General features: G+C 36.0%; 1 protein-coding gene across 4 annotated transcripts in view; it reads left to right on the top strand.

Moving 5' to 3' along the window:
* Positions 1-19,980, top strand: part of LOC115214220 — a 107,090-nt gene that overhangs the window by 77,190 nt on the left and 9,920 nt on the right. The gene's annotated exons all lie outside the window — the stretch shown is intronic.

Genomic DNA, 19,980 nt, shown 5'->3' on the forward strand with positions numbered 1-19,980 from the left:
AAGGTTAACACGCCATCATCAACTGTCCAGTGAGTTCGGTACACGGGATGACACGCTGATGAGTTACGCATACACTCACTTGGAAACAACTTATTGCATTTTCTCTTTCATACAGCGTATGAATTTCTACTGCTTTCTAGTGAGCGAACTCTTTTCTCTGCCAGCATCACTCCAGCAGATCGTTATTTCTATTGTCGCATACATCCTTGTACACAAGTGAAAATCATCATTACACTGTGTTATCCTCTCTTTAAATAAATGTGTTACTTTGACCCCAAAAGATGCCTTCTGATCAACTCATTTCCACTCACTTACATACACCATCCCTGAATACATTACATTAATACCATAAAGATCGCTTTTGCTATAGTGGTAACCTTTCACGTTACATTGGTGAAGCCGACGTCCAAATATTTTCTTTGGAAATATTCCCAAAATGAAAACAACGAAACACAGAAAAAGAGAGAGAACACAAAACAGAGATGACCACTCACAAATATCCTGATGTCCCTCGTGCGAACAGCTATTGCATATTTACCTTTCCACTGACACCGTTGAACTGTTGTTTTCCATGCTGTACCCACGTGGGTGAATATTTTTTCTCACATTTCAAAATGGCTACCCGGCTTTAACTATGGCTCGATTGTATAATACGCATGCGCGTGGGTGCCTAACTACACAGTTTTTTCCCGTTCGCCGACATTGATAAAAAAAAAACTATCATTGAGGATTAACATTCTTTTATTTTCCGCGGACTGTGCTCGCCTGTTTTCAGTGGTGATGTTTGACTTTGGTTCGCTCTGATGGACTCGTATTTCGTGGTTCATAGCATTACGTCCGAGCAGCAACAGCTGGATATTATACTGAACTCCATTCTTTCTTCCCTGGCGAGTCATCTCAAGGATCTCACCACTGACACCCCAAAAGACGCCACTTATTTATCAATCATGTTCAGAGTGTGAAAATTTTACATATTAGTCTAGAGTTCGAAAGAAGACTAATGTAAAAATTTTGGCTGAGAGAAATGGCAACAGTATGATTATTACTAGCAGAAACCTCGCCTTTCGGGCGGTTTTCTGCTAGTCACTCGATAATATTTCCGCATTTGATTCCCAATTCTAATCATTTTTATATTTTACGTCTAATTATTTCTTTGTATAATAGTTCTCACTTGCTTAGTAAATATTGCTGTCTTTATTTTATCCGACATAATCTCTCTTTTTTAAAGAGTCAATCTATTATATATGTATTTATTAATAATTGGTACAACTTACATAGGTGCGTATAGATAGATAGATAGATAGATAGATAGATAGATAGATAGATAGATAGACAATAGATAGATAGATAGACAAATAGATAGATAGATAGATAGATAGATAGATAGATAGACAAATAGATAGATAGATAGATAGATAGACAAATAGATAGATAGATAGACAAATAGATAGATAGATAGATAGATAGATAGATAGATAGATAGATAGATAGATAGATAGATAGATAGATGGATGGATAGACGGACGGACGGATGGATGGATGGATCACACTCACTCGCACACAAAAATCTGGTGCAGTGAGAACACATGGAAATAGCGTTTCGTTACTTTTTCAAATATACCTAAATTTAAAATGATCTAATATAAGGATATCATTAATTCGGCATGTGTTGAAATATGCCAAAACAATTTAATTCCGCACAAATATATGTTACTTTACATATAATTTATGTGTTAATTCTATTTACTGAAACTTGCTAAAAAGCATATTTTGTTTTAAAGTAGTATCTATTTGTAGACACAATTATCAGTAATTATACTGTTTCCATTTCTCTCAGCCAATATTTTACATTAGCCTTCTTTCGAACTCTAGATAATTCAACATACAGCTGACCATGTAAGAAGAATTGTGTTGGAAGATATATTCCAGTTTGTTCAAAAATCTGTCCCCGTGCCTTTTTGCACGTCAAGGCAAAAGCTGACTTGACAGAAAATTGTTTGCGTGTAAATATAAATGGAAATTCTATTTCTTGAGATACATGTGGTATTCTTGGAACTAGCAGAGTTGATCCTGCATAAGGACCAGAAGCAACCTCAGCTTCACTAACATAATTATGTAAACTGACAATGGTGTAGTGTGTGCTATTGCAATGTCCATTAGTAGCATCTAAATTTCTCAGAAGCATTATGCATCGTTTTTTCTTCAGTTTGAGAATGTGTGGTGAAAACCCTGATGGTGTAAGTTTGTTGATGAACTCGATTGGGTATAGAGTTTCATTATCGACTGTATCTGAGCTTCTGTATATTTTTTTAGCTCACCAGGGATCATGGTCAACAGAAAATCATTCACAAATTGTGCTGCTTCATTTGTTGGAGTAACGATGGTTCTATTTGCAAGCCACACAGGGTTTGTGAAGTTATTTTTGAGGTCAGCATATACAAAATCACATAGATCTGAAAGAGTACTACTTTCAAGGTAAGGGTCATTGGGTAGTTTAAATTTGAATTTCCCTTGGCTTTGTTCAACGGAAATGTTACCATTTCCTAAATCAAGAAGATAAGTAGAAAACTCTCTTTCATCAGAATGATTGATTGTCAACTCCACTACTTCCACATGATCGCAAAGAAAAGATCTCTTTAGTGTTGCATCAACAATTTGTGATCTGACACCATTATTTTGAAGGAGAGTGTTCACCTCTCGAGATACCTTAATGTGTAGCAGAAACAGAATCATGTCTACGTCTCCGTGCATATTCAGGCATCTGTTTCAGTCGCTTTGCCCTGGTCTCATCTGTTTCAGTTGCCCGTCTTTCTCTCTGCCGTTGTACCTTTGCTGCTTTTTCAGTCGCATATTATATATAAATGAAAGCTCGTTAAAAACTATCTCGTTTAGCGTGCTAGAAATAGCAGCGATCACGTAGTTATTATTATAAGGTTTATAGCGTTCCAAGTACCCATACCAACAAAATAACTTCTTCATTAAAATAAAAAAAATATACCGGTATATTAAAGAATTTTCATTTTATCAAAAATATTAATTTAACAAACTCCGGAATATGATAATATTTTGGAAATTGTGCCTCGTATCGAAGTTATACAGCTATTTTGTGTAACAACATGCATTCATTCAACACAAAATCACTTAAAAATTATACCAGTATATTAAAAAAAATTTTCATTTTATCAAAAACTAGCACTATGACCCTTTTGGATGCACTTGGCCCGGCGGTCCACAAGCTTGCGTACTCCCTTCAAGAAGAAGGTTTTCGGTTGGTCGTGCAGCCATTTATGCACCGCTTCTTTCACATCTTCATCCGTAGGAAATCGACGACATCGCAAACCATCTTTGAGCGGCCCCAAAAATTGATTGTCGGAAGGGGCGAGATCTGGGGTGTAGGCAGGGTATTCTAGCCCTTCAAAACCCAATCGGGTAATGGTTTCAACGGTCTGGGTGGTCGTGTGTGGGCTTGCATTGTCATGCAACAACAAAACTTTCTTCGACAATACGCTTCGGTGTTTGGTGCGAATTGCTGGCTTCTGTTTGTTGGCCAGCAAAGCAATGTATCTTGCACTGTTGATCATACACCCCTTTTCCAGAGAAATCGGATCGCCCCACTTTGTTCTTATTTGGTACACATTGCAAGTGGAGCGGCCATGCATACACTGTAAAGCCAGAAAGAGAAATGGTGTGATCAGGCTCAAACTTTGATCAAGTAACCACAATAGTACCAACTGTAACCAGGCATGCGCAGAAGGCAGTGTGACAATAATAAAGATATGTTATGGCGAAAATGCGGATAATTTTTGACTTCCCTTTGTAAATTTCCTCAGCCAATCACTGTCTGACTACTGCTGATATATATTAGGTTGAGGAAAACGTTCGTGCGCCGTGTTAAAATAATGATTTTTTATGCAGGAATTTATTCAAAAACAACTATTCTTCAAAATAAAGACCATAGTTTCCCACGACATTCTGCCAACGATCTGCAAGCTTTCGGATTTGGTCAAAGCACCAATCCTTCCGCTTTGAATCGAAAAATTCTTGACAGGCTTCTTCAACTTCATCGAATGTCTCAAACCAGCGACCTTTCATAAAGTGCTGCATTGATTGGAAGAAACCATGGTCAGATGGTGCAACGTCTGGACTATAGGCTGGATGCGGCAGAACTTCCACAACGTCCAATTCTTCAATCTTGTTGCTGGTCTTTCTTATTTCTTATTTCTTTATTGCCCACAAGGTGCTAAACACAGAGGGGATAAACAAGGACGGACAAACGGATTAAATCGATTACATCGACCCAAGTGCGTAACTGGTACTTAATTTATCGATCCCGAAAGGATGAAAGGCAAAGTCGACCTCGGCGGAATTTGAACTCAGAACGTAACGGCAGACGAAATACGGCTACGCATTTCGCCCGGCGTGCTAACGTTTCTGCCAGCTCGGCGCCTTATTTATTATTATTATTTTTTGGTGGGCAACGTGAAATAAAGTGTTTTGCTCAAGAACACAACGCGTCGTCCGGTCCAGGAATCGAAACCACAATCTTACGATCATGATGCTGACACACTAACCACTAAGCCACGCGCCTCCACAGTTGCTGGTCTTTCTGGTAGTATGCGGTTTTGCATTGTCTTGGGACAAAGCGCGTTTTCGACGAACACAGTGAATCACAATTGAACATGACATGAACTGAATGAACACACACCACAAAAATATATAAAAAAGCATTATTTTAACACGGCGCAGGAACTTTTTCCTCAACCTAATATCACCTTTCACTTGTCTCAGTCATTTGACAGCAATCATGGTTGGGTACTGCTCTGAAAGGTTTTAGTGGAACGAATTAATTCCAGTACTTATTTTTAAGCCTAGTACTTATTATATCGGCACCGGTTGTCAATCTGAAGTGGGACACACACACACACACACACACACACATGTATATATATATATATATATATATATATATAATATATATATATATATATATATATATATATTATATATATATATATATATATATATATAATATATAAGACTTGTTTTATTTATATTCCTGAGCGCCATACTAATACAATTGTTTGTTTGTACTCCACCTGCCTTCGTCTTTTGTTTATTTTCATAAAGCTTCCCGTTATATATATATATATATATATATATATACACTCACAACAGAATTCTTTCAGTTTCCGTCTCAAAAGGTTCTTGTCGGCTCGAAGCTATAGTAGAAGACACTTGGCCGAAGTGTCACGTGGTGGGACTGAACCCTGATCCATGTGGCTGGAAAGCAAACTTCGTACCACATAGACACGCATATATACGTATACACACACACACACACACACACACACAAACACACACACACGTACGTACATAGATACATACACATACACACACACAAACACACACACACACATATATACATACATGTATAGTTACACATACGCACAGATTCATAGACGCGCGCGCACATATACACAGTTTTATAATTTGAAAGAATCATAACAAATTAAAATACCATTATTCAGCATTTCATATATTAAGTTAGTTTGCGTAAAGCATGATAATAAAGAAACACGATGCATCTATTTATTTTATCTTTTTATTTATTTACTTCTTTAAGTCTTTTGACTGTAGCCATGCTGGAGCACCACCTTGAAGATTTCTAGGCAAACGAATTGACCTAGTACTTGTTTTGTTAAACTTGGTACTTATTCTATCGATCTCTTGTGCCGAACCGCTATGTTACGGGGACATAAGCACACCAACACCGGTTGTCAAGCGTTGGTGGGGCAAAATACAGATACGAACACACACAACCCACACACGTTGTCTGATCAATAAGTATCCGGAATGTTGCCATAGTAACGAAGCTAAAGCAAGAAGAGTGAAGCCGCTTGGTACAGATTGATCATGTACACTTCTGTGCATGCACAGTAAGTTTTAATGTTCTAGCTCACTTCCCCAGTTTACAGCAGTGCTTGGAAGGAAGGTGTGTAGCGTGTGTTCGTTGCATTGACCATGACAGAGAAAATTGAGCAGAGAATCTGCATCAAATTTTGTCAAAAGCTTGGAGACACCTGCTCAGAGGTTTACGCAAAGTTTTCAAAATGTTTTCGTTCTCGACACAATCAAGAAGATCTTGTGCAACTGAAACCCGAGGGTCTTTTTGGTCAACTGAAAGTAGTTTTGGCACAAACTTGGCAGACACGTGTCTTATACCCATATCTTCAGTGATAATGAACTGAACCGTAACTGGTCTTCACATCCTCTGATAACTCACAGATGGTGATTCGACGATTTCCCCTTACAGCAGCACGCACAGCTGCGATGTTTTTCTTAGTTTTGCAGGTTGCGGGTCTCCCAGAACGTTCGTCAATAACGACATTTTTTCGGCCATCTTGGAAACGTCTGAACCACTTGTACACTTGTGTACAGCTCATACACTCCTCTCTATACACTTTCGGCAACTTTGCGTCGGCCTCTGAGCAGGTATCGCCATAACAACTTTGTCATGGTCAATGTGACGATCACACGCATTGCTGTAAACAGCGGAAGTGAGCTAGAATGTTAAAACTTAGTGCGCATGCACAGCAGAGGTCAAGGTCAATCGTTGGCAAGCGGCTTCACTCTGTGTGCTTCGTTACTATAGCAACTGTCTGGATATTTATTGATCAGACCTCCTTCAAGTTCCGTCTACTAAATCCACTTACAAGACTTTGGTTGGCCCAGGGTGTCATGCAGTGGGACCGAACACGGAACCACGAGGTTGAGAAACAAAGTTCTTATCACACACCGCGCCTGCACCTATTTATTTATTTATTCATTTATTTATTTTTACTTTACTGAATCCTAACTCCTCAAAGTATTAGGAAGCTGGCTTATTTACTAAAGATTCTATGCATCGTATCCTGTTGCTGATACTGAGAAAAAAAACACAGATTTTAGTCCATCTTGTTATCACTAGTCCTTGTGTAGTTGACAAGTGTTTTAGTAACGTTCATATCCTATGATTCAATGGTCTCTTAATGATAAGCACTGACATTCCAGCGTTGTTAGAGCTTTGTACAAAGAAAGCAGACTCCTCGACTCAATATCGAAGAAAATTACTATATGTAGGCTAAATTTACACTTATATATTTCTGTTATTTTTTTTTGTTTTAGTCATTGAATTACGCCCACGAAGTGTTTAGTCGAACAAATCGATAGCAGAATTTACTTTTAAAACTCTGATACCTGCTATCATTCTCTTGTGCCGTGTCACGAAGTCACGGATTCACAAACAGACCAACACCGGTTGGCAAGCGTTGGTGGGAAACAAACATAAACATAAAGACAAACAGACAGACACACACACACACATACACACATATATGTGTACGACGGGCTTTTTACAGTTTCCGTCTACTAAATTCACTCACAAGGCATTGGTCGACCCGGGGTTATATTGAAAGATACATACCCAAGGTGCCGCGTAGTGGCACTAAACTCAAAACGACATGGCTCCAAAGCGACCTTCATAACCACACTACAATGTTAAATTATTTTACTAATTTATTGAATTACTCCACAATAGTGAGAAAGGCGAAAAGATGGCGAGCTGGCAGAATCGTTAGCACACTGGGCAAAATGCTTATCGGTATTTCATCTGTCTTTACGTTCTGAGTTCAAATTCCACCGAAGTCGACTTTGCTTTTCATCCTCTAAAATAAGTATCAGTTGAGTACTGGGGTCGATATAATCGACTTTATCCCTCCCCCGAACTTTCTGGTCTGGTGCCAAATTTGGAAACCAACGTTGCAAAACACGGAACCCTCTCCCATTATTTTGGAACTGATAAGGAACACTCGTTTGTTTTCTTTAAAAAAAATTAGTGTACGGTAAAATATATATTTGTTCAGCATTTACTTGTAAGTATGTAATTTGTTTTGGAGAGTTTAATGGTCTAGTATATAGAACCTAGTTTATGATACACATCATCTGAATACTTTAAATTCTTATTTTGTCTGATCTCCAACTACTTCTATTTCGGAAGAAAGCAAACACCTTGAGTGTCTTACTTTACTAAATAAATCTACTGGTGTGTCAACGATATATGTAAATCTGTCTAAATTCACATTCTATAGTTCCATGGAAATAACCACATTGAAATAAATTCCAACATATCTACGATTTTTCTTTTCGCTTAAAACAGTTTGAATTATTATTTCCAGTATGAATTATATTTGTATTTTCGCTATTGCTAATAATACTTCCTCTTAATGTCGAGGATTTATAAAAGTAATGTCTTTTAAAATAAAATAAAATAAAATTGTACAATGTTTTAATAAGATAAAATTATTTATGTCTGTGCCATTCTCATCGTTAAACCAGGCGTTACTGGCTTGTTTCTCTACTATTACATCGTTATTCTATAAAAACACCCATGAATGTAGATTATATTTATTATTTTAGCTCGGATGAGAAAGCATTCCTGAGATATATCCCATATTAATGGGAAAATATGTGTTGAGCAAACTACTATATAGCTATTTTGATCTGTTTAGTGCAGTTTCTGTCTTGTGTTCTCTCGTCTTTATAGGGCAATGGGAAAATTTTGTTACAGAGTAATTTTTGTAACTACTATACAGGCGTTTACATAATAAATGAGATCCGTTTTAGCTGGGCTGAGATCTTGTGCTGCCTCGTCTTTCTATAGCCACGAAACGCTATTTTGTGCAGAAAATAAACCATTCAGTTAGGAGCCAAGTCGAGTAACCTTTTTAATATGTAAGTCAAATTGCAAACGTGTAGAAGCTCATCTGTGTTACGAAAAGTAATGAATCTATATATTTCTACAAATCCATAGGTTAGCAGCTCACGTTAAATTACTATTTTGAACTTCTTCGGGCTTAAACCTTTTTCTGTTTTTCTCTCTATATAGTTTTAAAGATGTTGTCAGACATCAGTTTCAATCTTAAACGCGATTCAAATTTCGCCCTAGGGTGAGAAACAACCAGGAAAGGAGAGGTTGGTAAAGAAGCCATACTTGCAATCTTCAATTCGGTGTTCGTGCCTGTCCTCGCTTACGATCACGAATGTTCTGTAATGACCGAAAGAGCAAATACATTGCAAATACAAGCGATCGAAAATGGATTCACTCAGAAGGGTCTCTGGGGTAATGGTGCTCGACCGGGTAGGAGTTTGTAGGTTTTTGAAAGTGGTGAGGTGATGGGTAGACGTTTGGGAAGGAGCTTTTAGTGTTTCTTTAAGAAAAAAAAATGAAAGAAAAAATTCTTAAAGATTCGTACTCTCTGCTTGTTTTTCCATCGATTAGCAAGAAGAAAATTCGAAAAAAGTAAAAAATGAAGGAATTGGGATGGGGATGGAGAAAATTTAGATATTGAGAATATGTTTTATTATTTTTTTGCGAAATCCTAATCTCCTGTATTGAAAACAGGAATCGGAAGAAATTTAGGGAAAACATCAGGTGAGGGGCGCGCTAGAAACAACATGTGAAGGACAAGATTTCTGGGAGAACTTCCTTTTAAATTCATATCGAAGATCAGGTTTTTAGATAGACTCATTACAAACACGAATTACAGAATAGTAAAAGGTGATTTCAATTGGATCTGAGCTGTAATTTTGCGCGTGCACACAGCAAGAAATAATTCATACAGAAATTTTACAGAAGTTTTATCTAGAGTGTGTGTGTGCGTGCGCGCACGTGTGTGTATATGAGTATGTGTGTGTGTGCGTGTGTGTATCTGTGTATGTGCGTGTGTATGTGTATGTGCGTGTGTATGTGTGTGTGTGTGTGTGCCAAAGGAAGTTATGTTATGGCATTCTTTCGTTTGAAACGGGAAAGTTGTCAACTCGATCATATAGTCGATCACATGGGATCATGTTTGTTCGTTAATTTCCGTAATTTTAAAATTTCTTTATGGTTTGAAGAGAGTAGAAATTAAAAGAGAGCAGAAAGAGAAAAGGCAACATTTGCTTTGAAGTGAGAGCAAAAAGTGAAAGAGAGGAGAAAATGAAAGATGTATGTACGTGTATATGAAATGGACGTGTGTGTATGTGTGTGTGTGTGTGTGAGAGAGAGAGAGAGAGAGAGACACTGAGTGAAAGTGTAAATTGTCATGTATGTATTTTTTGCATGTATGTGTAAGTGGCACTTACTTTCTCTTTCTCTTTCTCTCTCTCTCTCTCTCTCTCACACACACACATTATCTTTCATATACACGTTCATAAATACATATACATACATCTTTTTTGTATGTATGTGTGCGTGTGCATGTAAGAAAGTGAGTGAGTGATTATATTTCCTCATAACTTACAGAAATGGATGTATTTTAAAGTACACACTCATATAGAAAATGTAAGGTCCTCGCCGTCGTGGTATGAAATGTCATTTAGGATAGTTTAATTATAGAAAGATTATAATGTCAAGTTTTCGTAATGCAAATATGTAAATGAAAATAAAATTCATTTGTTAACCGAAAGATTACTGAATCTTTTGATGCCCCATACGTCAAAATCGGCAACTCAGTTTTCGAATGTATTCGTTAATTTCCATAAAATATTTGTATTTCTTTATGCTTTGAAGAGAGCAGAAATCGAAAGAGAAAAGAAAGTAAAACCGCAACATTTGCTTTGAAGTGAGAGCAGAAAGTGAAAGATGTATGTACATGTATATGAAATGGACGTGTGTGTGTGTGTGTGTGCATGAGAGAGAGAGTGAGTAAGTGAATGTGTGTGTTGTCATGTATGTGTAAGTGGCACTCACCCAGTCTCTCTCTGTGTCACACACACACATCTTTCATATACACATACATAAATATATGTGCATACATCTTATTGTATGTATGTAGGTGTGCGTGTGCGTGTGTACGTGAGAGAGAGAGAGAGAGAGAGAGAGAGAGAGAGAGTTAGTGACTGTATTTCCTCATAACATATAGAGAAATATATGTCTTTTAAGGTACACACTCATATAAAAAATGTGACGCCGTTGTCGTTGTCGTCATGGAATAAAATAGTTTCGATAGTTGACTTATAGAAAAGAATATAATGTAAAATTTTTGCAATGCAAATATATAAATGAAGATATAGTTTATTTGGTAGACGCAAGATTACTGAATCTTTTGATACCCCATACGTCAAAATCGGCAACTCAGTTTCCGAACGCATAAGGAAGATAGTGCACACACACACACACACACACACACACTCACACACACACACACACACACACACAAACACACACACACACACACACACACACACACACACACAAATCTCTTTTATATATATATATATTATATATATATATATATATAGAAGTATCCCTGTCTGTCGTTCTCTTTGTCTCTCACATTCCCTACGTGTCTATCCCTACCTGTCTCATCGCCTTCCCTGATGTCAATCACCCTCATTATGCCACATTCTCTGAAACTAACACTTTTGCACCCCTCTCATTTTATCATGTAATAGCCCAACCCTTCGTAGTCGGTCCATCATCAGTTTTTATTGAAATCCAATTCGCCTACAATTGGACTGGATGTTAGTTCAACATGTATACAAAGTTTGGTGAAGATTGGTTCCCTGGTTTCGGCAGCATGATGATAACAGACAGACAGAAATTGCCATTATATATAAAATGCGTATATATATATATATATATATATATATATATATATATATATATATATATATATTGGTGTCGGGGCAGGTATTTGTCATTTCGAGAATTACTACTCTAGCGGATTCAGGTATCTTCAGGTATTTCCAGTGAACTCTGGTGTCACAAACAGTAAAAGAAATCTCATAATAACGTGTTATATCAGTACAACAAGACATTTTGGACAGCTGAAGGTGGGTGAATGGTGGTTGGTGAAGGCGCCAATGTGATTTAAGAAAAAGGAAACGGATTGTATTAAATTAGTTACAGAAATGCCAAACCTTTCTCTTTGCACTTTCATGTTTTATGGACTTAGGCATTTGTTTACGAAGACAAAGACACAATGAAAAATATGCGCATACATAAGTATAATGAAATATAATATAATAAATATATGCTTGAGTGTTTGTGTTTGTGTGTATGTGTACGTATTTGTGTGTGTGTTTATTTGTATTTCTGTGTGTGTGTGAGTGTGTGTTTGAGGCCATATAGGAAATTCTTTGACAGATTTTTCTCAGGTAATTTAAAGACATTTGGATCCTAAAAATAATGATGTCATTGGCCGACGGCGAAATTTCAGTGGAGGATCAGAAAAGGTATATTAAAAAAAGAAAGGAAGAAAGAGAGAAAGGAAAATTATTCATGGAGTGTTGTTTTACTTTCCTGGCACCAGGTTTTTCTCACGAAGCAAAACTGTGGAGAACAAAAAAACAAAAAACGAACCAACACACTCAAACACAAATGTTTAACATATATATGTATACACACTCACACATATATATATATATATAATGTATGTATATATAAATACATGTGTGTGTGTGTTTAAGCTAATAAAAAACAAAATAAAAAACATAAAAGGCCATATAACTTACAAACGTGACAGGTTTTCTTATATTTCTTTGACAGTCTTTCAATATTAAGAACTCCACCCAATTGTGAGTATTTTATGACACGGAACTAATGACATAGGATTAACTATTCACAAGGAAAACTATGTGTGTGAGTGTTTGTGTGTGTATGTACGGTTGGTGTTGTAACAGTCACTTAGTTGTTACTTGTATAGTGAAAGATAGTAGCCGTTGTTTTCTTTTAATGTTTGGATACTCTCCGTTTGGGAAGATATTCCTAAAATGCTTTACCCCACAGTTTTTATGTGTAGATTGAACAACGGTAACTGGTTCAGTTGGGAATAAGACTTTTCCTTTATAAATTCTTCTGAATTATCTAATGTCACGCTACGCTGCACATTCCCACAGATACCCAATAAAAAAAAACTGGAAGTGCATGCGTGTGTGTGTGTGTGCGTTCGTTTGTTTGTTTCTATAGAAACAGATTTGCCTGCGTATGTAGATGTAAGTATATGTGTATGTGTATAAGGCGGCGAACTGGCAGAGACGTTAGCACGCCAGACGAAGTGCTTCGCGGCATTTCGCCCGTCGCTACGTTCTGAGTTCAAATTCTGCCGAGGTCGACTTTGCCTTTCATCCTTTCGGGATCGATAAATTAAGTACCAGTTACGCACTGGGGTCGATGTAATTGACTTAATCTGTTTGTCTGTCCTTGTTTGTCTCCTCTATGTTTAGCCCCTTGTGGGTAATAAAGAAACATATGTGTGTATTATGTAGGTATCCGTATATGTACGTATTTATTTATGTGTACGTATCTTTATCGTTTATCTTTTACTTGTTTTAGTCATTAGACTGCAGCCATGCTGGGGCACCGCCTTGAAGAGTTTTTAGTCGAGCGAATAGACCCCACTACTTTTTTCTTTTTTTTTTTTGCTAAACCTGGTATTTATTTTATCAGGGTCTTTTGTCAAACCGCAAAAATCACGGGACGCAAACACGCCAACACCAGTGTCAAGCGGTGGTGGGGGAACACATACACATTCACACACACATAGAATAAGAAATAGAATATCCTCGGTACAGTATTATATATTTTTGAAAAAATGAATAGAAATGGCTTTTCTGTAATAATTGAATGGGAAAATTATATATATATAATATATATATATATATATATATCTATATATATATATATATATATATATATATATATATATATATATATATATATGTGTATGTATGTATGTATGTATGTATGTATGTATGTATGTATGTACGACGGACTTCTCTCAGTTTCTGTCTAGCAAATTCACTCACATGGTCAACCCGTGGCTATTGTAGAAGACACTTGCCCAAAACACCTCGCAGAGAACGACAGACAGGGATACTTCTATATATATAAAAGAGATTTTGTGTGTGTGTGTGTGTGTGTGTGTGTGTGTGCACTATCTTCCTTATGCGTTCGAAAACTGAGTTGCCGATTTTGACGTATGGGGTATCAAAAGATTCAGTAATCTTACGTCTACCAAATAAACTTTATTTTCATTTACATATTTGCATTGCAAAAATTTTACATTATAATCTTTTCTATAAGTCAACTATCGTAAACATTTTATTCCATGACGACAACGACAACGGCGTCACATTTTTTATATGAGTGTGTACCTTAAGAGACATATATTCCTCTACATGTGGTTAGGAAGTACACTTCTTACCACATAGCCACGTATATGTATGTTTGTGCATACGAATGTACGGTGTGTTTAAGTATTAAAAATTTCTTTTTAATCGACAGAAAGTTACAAAGGTGATTTCTCAAACTGATAAGTATCATTCGTGCACGGCACCCTCGGCCAAAGAGTCATTTTTGTAACTTTCAGCCGATTAAAAAGTGCAAAAGTGTATATACACATGAATTGATTTCTCTTTTCTCTGTGTATGTGCATAGATAAATATATGTACATGCATGTATATTTGTACGCACTTCTATATTTGTATATGTATATATGTGTGTGTGTGCGTGTGGTGTGTGTGTGTGGTGTGTGTGTGTGTGTGTGTGTGTATGTATGTATATATATATATATATATATATATATATATATATATATATATATCAATTTCACAACCGAAAATCCTACTAATAGTTTTATGCTTTTGTGATACTTGAGCAGACAGATTATGGTACTATTAAAGCATTCATTTGGAATACCTGAAGTTCTGGATTATCTACTAAGTGGCTAATTCGTGTTCTTATCCGCCTTTTAGTTTTAGCATACCAGCGCCTGTCTCTAATGGCCCAAATGCTTTCTAAGCCTTCATATCCTTTATGGCCAATTCGTTCGTATAGCTGGTAATTTCAATAGCTAGTCTCTCTGCCGGTTCTTCTTGGGATAGTCTCCCTTTCCCCCATGCATTTCTTCTGATTCACTAACCTGTCATAATAGCTTTTACATGCCCCTTTTTTGTCGGGGTCAGTGAGAAATATGTCCATTGCGCTTTCGTTACGTGCATATTTCTCTTCAACATCTATTCCTTAGTAGAAAAAGAAAGAAAAAAATGACGTACATCAATACTGATATACTATCTTGGTCCGGACACTTCTCGCTTCTGATCCTTGCCTTTGCAGACCATTAGAAAACTCTCTTTCCAATCCCCTCTTTACTATGTATACTTGATTTTAGCTGCTCTTTTAGCTGCTTTATATCGTTTCTTGTTCTTCCTCCTTTTTTCATAGGGACATCTCTTAGCTTTGGTAACTTTATTTACTGTATCGTTTCACCATCATATTATCTTCCGTCTTGCTGGAACCTTGTTCCATCCTCCGACCGCCTTGTAAGCACACAACAGGCTATTTCATGATAACTCAGGGTCGCTTTTTATATTATAAATGTCTATTTCCTTCTTAGCATATGCGTCACCCAATATTTTTTTAAAACTACACCATGTTTAAAGAATTTTCAATTTCTATACCATCTTTCTCCAGACTGTCTTGTGTCTCTAGGTCTGATGTCACTAATCACTAGTCTATGTCAAGTGGTACAGTCTTTGTCACTAAATGGCTTATAGTATTCAGCATCGTTTCTGTTTCTCGTTTACTGGTAAGTATGAAGCATATCTGGTCTGACTGGTTGATAGGTGTCCAGTAATTGATTGGTTTCCTTCAAGTTAGTGTTGTAAAAGTTTTGGCTACTTGCAATCACAGAACTTTAAAAGAACTGATCCCTCTCTGCTCTGTATACAATAACCATATCGTCCCTTTACAGTAGAATAGCCACCAAGGTGTTGCCCAGCATGTCCATTAAAGTTTCCATCCATAATAAAAAAAAGTCGCCATTCAGTTACTCTGTAAGAAAGCCCGTTTGTTCATCAGTCAATCCTGGTTACAGTGTATATATATATTTTTATTTCACCTGTCTCAGTCATTAGACTGCAGCCTTGCTGGGGCACCGCCTCGAAGAATTTTCAGTCGACCGAACCGACCCCTGCATTTACTTTTCTTTAAGCCTGACACTTATTCATTCGGTCTTTTTTGCTGAACAGCTAGGTTACAGGGACGTAAACATACCAACACTGGTTGTCAAGTGGTGGCGGGCACAAACACAGACACGAAGACACACACACGCACGTACACACACACACACGCGCGCGCACACACACACACACACACACACACACACACACACACACACACACACACACACACACACACACACACACATATATATATATATACTACTGGCTTCTTTCAGTTTCCGTCTCCCAAAACCATTCCCGAGGCTTTGGTCGGCTCGAGCTTTAGTAGAAGACACTTGCCCAAGGTGCCATGCAGGAGGACTGAACCCGGAACCATGTGGTTGGCAAGCAAACTTCTACCACACAGCCACGCCTACAGAGAAAAAATACCTTTCATGTTGCCTATGACTTGTTTTAACTTAATCTGTCACATACTCTTACTAAGTTACTTAATCTATTTCTCTGCCGAAACACCAACTCTACCGGCTACAATGTTATTATTACTTACCCAGAACAATTGCCATTCCTTCGATATAACTCGACAAAATCAAAACATTTCACTTCGGGTATTTCCGTGGGTTGTGGAGTAATAGATATAACGAAATTATGCCAGCAATGTCTCATTTTAAACTTGAAGAAAAAAAAGGCCTTGCATATTTGTTCTTACCTGTTTCATGTGTGTATGTAAAAATCCTCAAATTTCCAAGCAGAAAACAGAATCGAACTGTCATTTGCTTCCACGGAAATAGCCGAAGTGAAATGTTTTGATTTTGTCGCGTTATATCGAAGGAATGCCGAACAATTTGTACCAGTTACCAGACTCAGAAAATTCTGGTCAAGTTTATGTTTCCATCATTCCCGTTTCGGTTTTTAATTTTCCTTTAATTTTACTTTCATTTCACTTCTTCGATAATACGGAACACCATATTCTAAACCAAGCATGAGTAACCTTTTCAAGAATCGGGTTGTGTAAGACATGGCACTTCATCAAGCAGAATCCAAGTTAATTTTTCATTAGGTGTGCACATTTAGAAAGTCCCACGACCGCAGTTTGCTCACGACTGTCCTAAGCTAACGCTTAAGTTTTTTTTTCTAAATATATATATATATTTTTTTAATATTCTCAAGATTGATTATCAAAATTTCTAATATCATGTAAACCAATTTTTCTGGAAGTGAAAATCAACATATTAAATCAACGACAAAATAAAAAATGGTTCATTAGAATCTACGAGTGGAAATATATATGAAAGAAGGTTTGAAAATGCAATTTTAAAAGGTGTTTATTAACATGACCGATTTCACTTTTTTAGAAAAAGATTGTCAAAAGTAAGAAGTCAGAAAACAACACAGCTCCCATGACTTTCGGAAACATTTCTTCACACTCAGAGTTGCTGAAGCATGGAATAAACTGCCTGCGTCAGTTGTTGACTGCCATGACGCTGCATCCTTTAAGGCCCTCATGCTTTCCGAAATCCGTCGAAACTACACCTGATTATATATACACTTTCGATGAGTTGTAGTGCACCTGAGCACTGTACACAATTATTATTATTATTATTATTATTATTATTATTATTATTATTTAAAAGCTTTGTAAAAACTTTGTAAAAACTTTGTTCGGTTTAGTGCTGGTTGTCACAAAAGTATTAAAATACATATATACATTCTTTGTATATAACAATGTATATATGTATTGTAATATTTTGTGACAACCAGTATTTAACACAATAAAGTTTTTACAAAGCTTTTACATTTTACTTTTGACAATCTTTTTCTAAAAAAGTGAAATCGGTCAAGTGAATAAACAACTTTTAAAATTGCATTTTCAAATCTACTTTCATATATATATATATATATATATATATATATATATATATATATATGAAAGAAGGTTTGAAAATGCAATATATACTTTTATATATATATATGAAAGTAGGTTTGAAAATGCAATTTTAAAAGGTGTTTATTCACTTGACCGATTTCACTTTTTTAGAAAAAGATTGTCGACAGTAAAATGTAAAAGCTTTATAAAAAATTTATTGTGTTAAATACTAGTTGTCATAAAATATTACAATACATATATACATTGTTATATACAAAGAATGTATGTATATATATATATATAGGTTTGGTTAAGGACGTCTCGCCCTGGTACGTGATGATGTCTGTTTCTTTATTTTTCCCCTGACGAAGGAATATTTATCGTGATGCACCATCGTGCATTAAATACGGTGATGAACCCCTGAAATGGCCATAGGGAATGTAAATATGGTTTCTTCTTTTTTGCTTAGACACTGGCTTTTAACAATAGGTTTCCCTTATCTTGGAAAGTAATTTTTAATCGAAAAAATTTCTAAATGATGAACTTTTATCTTACCATATTATATATTATTTATTTATATGTTTCCTATATATTATATATATATATATTTTATATCGTTTTATATATCTATATATTTATATATTTCTTTATATTTTTATCTATTTATTATTCTAGATGTTGTAATGTTAAAAAACATATATTTTTTTAGTCGCTAAATTATTAATCATTAACTTTTAACCGCGATGGACTGTATTCATACATTTTCTTATATTTTTCTTATATGCTTGTATTGATGAGTTGTGTTCCGTCTTCCGTGATTTTATGCATGTATATTCTATATGAAAGAAAAAGCATTATGTGATTAAATGTTCGAGATATGAAATGTTACGTGGATGACCTTATATTTGTTTGTTCTGCAACCATAGTTTAATTATATATATGTATATATATATGTATATATATATATATATATATATATATATATATAATATATATATATATATATATATATATATATATATATATATCTATATATATATGCAACTGTACTAGAGCGCTCGGTCAGTAAAGCGAGTAATGATATTATTTATAAAAACATGTGAAAACCAGTTACTCAGGGTTTTTTGAAATTCACATTGTTGTTGCTGTTTTTAGAAATAAAATTACACACACACACACACACACACACACACACAAAAACGCGCACGCGCACATATATATCAGGTCATCCCATAAGTTCTGTCCGAATTTTGAACAAAGAAAACAATCAATCAAATGTTATATTTAATTGAAATTTATTCATCAGTGTACTTGCCCTGATCATTTATGACTTCCTTCCATTTACTTACAAGCTTTTTAATCCAATCAATGTAAAACGCTTTTGGTTTCAAAGCGAAGAACACTGAAACGTCAGTTTCGACCTCCTGGCTTGCGAAAGTTATGTCCCCCAAATGATTCTGTAAACTACGAAACAAATGGTAGTCTGAAGGAGCAAGGTCGGGAGAATAAGGTGGATGAGGAATTTTTTCCCCAACCAAACTCTTTGATCTTCTGTGATGTGATCTTTGCAGTGTGGAGTCGCGCATTGTCCTGACGAAACATCACTCCTTTTCGATTCACTACTAAAGTGGGTCTTTTTGCTTCAAAGTTTGGTTCAAACACTCTAATTACTGACAGTAGATTTGACCAGTGATTGTTGCATTAGGTGGTAACAATTCAAAGTGAATTGCTCCTTTGCATTCCCACCAGATAGAGAGAAGAACCTTTTTCCCATGAAGTTCCCTTCTCGGTTGTGATTGAGCTTTTTCCCTTTTACCAAGCCACTGTTTACGACGTTTAACATTTCGATAGAAGACTCATTTTTTGTCACCAGCCACAAGTCTATCCAAAAAGGGTGAAATGAATTCGCGAGAATGGAGAGAAGAGCAGATGTCAACTCGGGATTTGCGATTGTTTTCGGACAATTCGTGAGGTACCCATTTTCCAAGTTTAGGAACCTTTCCAAGTTGATGAAGATGACGTTGAACAGGTGTATGGTTTGAACTAAGCTTTATTGCTAATTCTTTAAATGATAATGCAGGATGGATTTTCTTCAAATAATACCTCAAGGAGCTTATCATCAAACTCAACTG

This window comes from Octopus sinensis, linkage group LG7 (genome assembly GCF_006345805.1).
Source record: "Octopus sinensis linkage group LG7, ASM634580v1, whole genome shotgun sequence".
Lineage (NCBI taxonomy): Eukaryota > Metazoa > Mollusca > Cephalopoda > Octopoda > Octopodidae > Octopus > Octopus sinensis.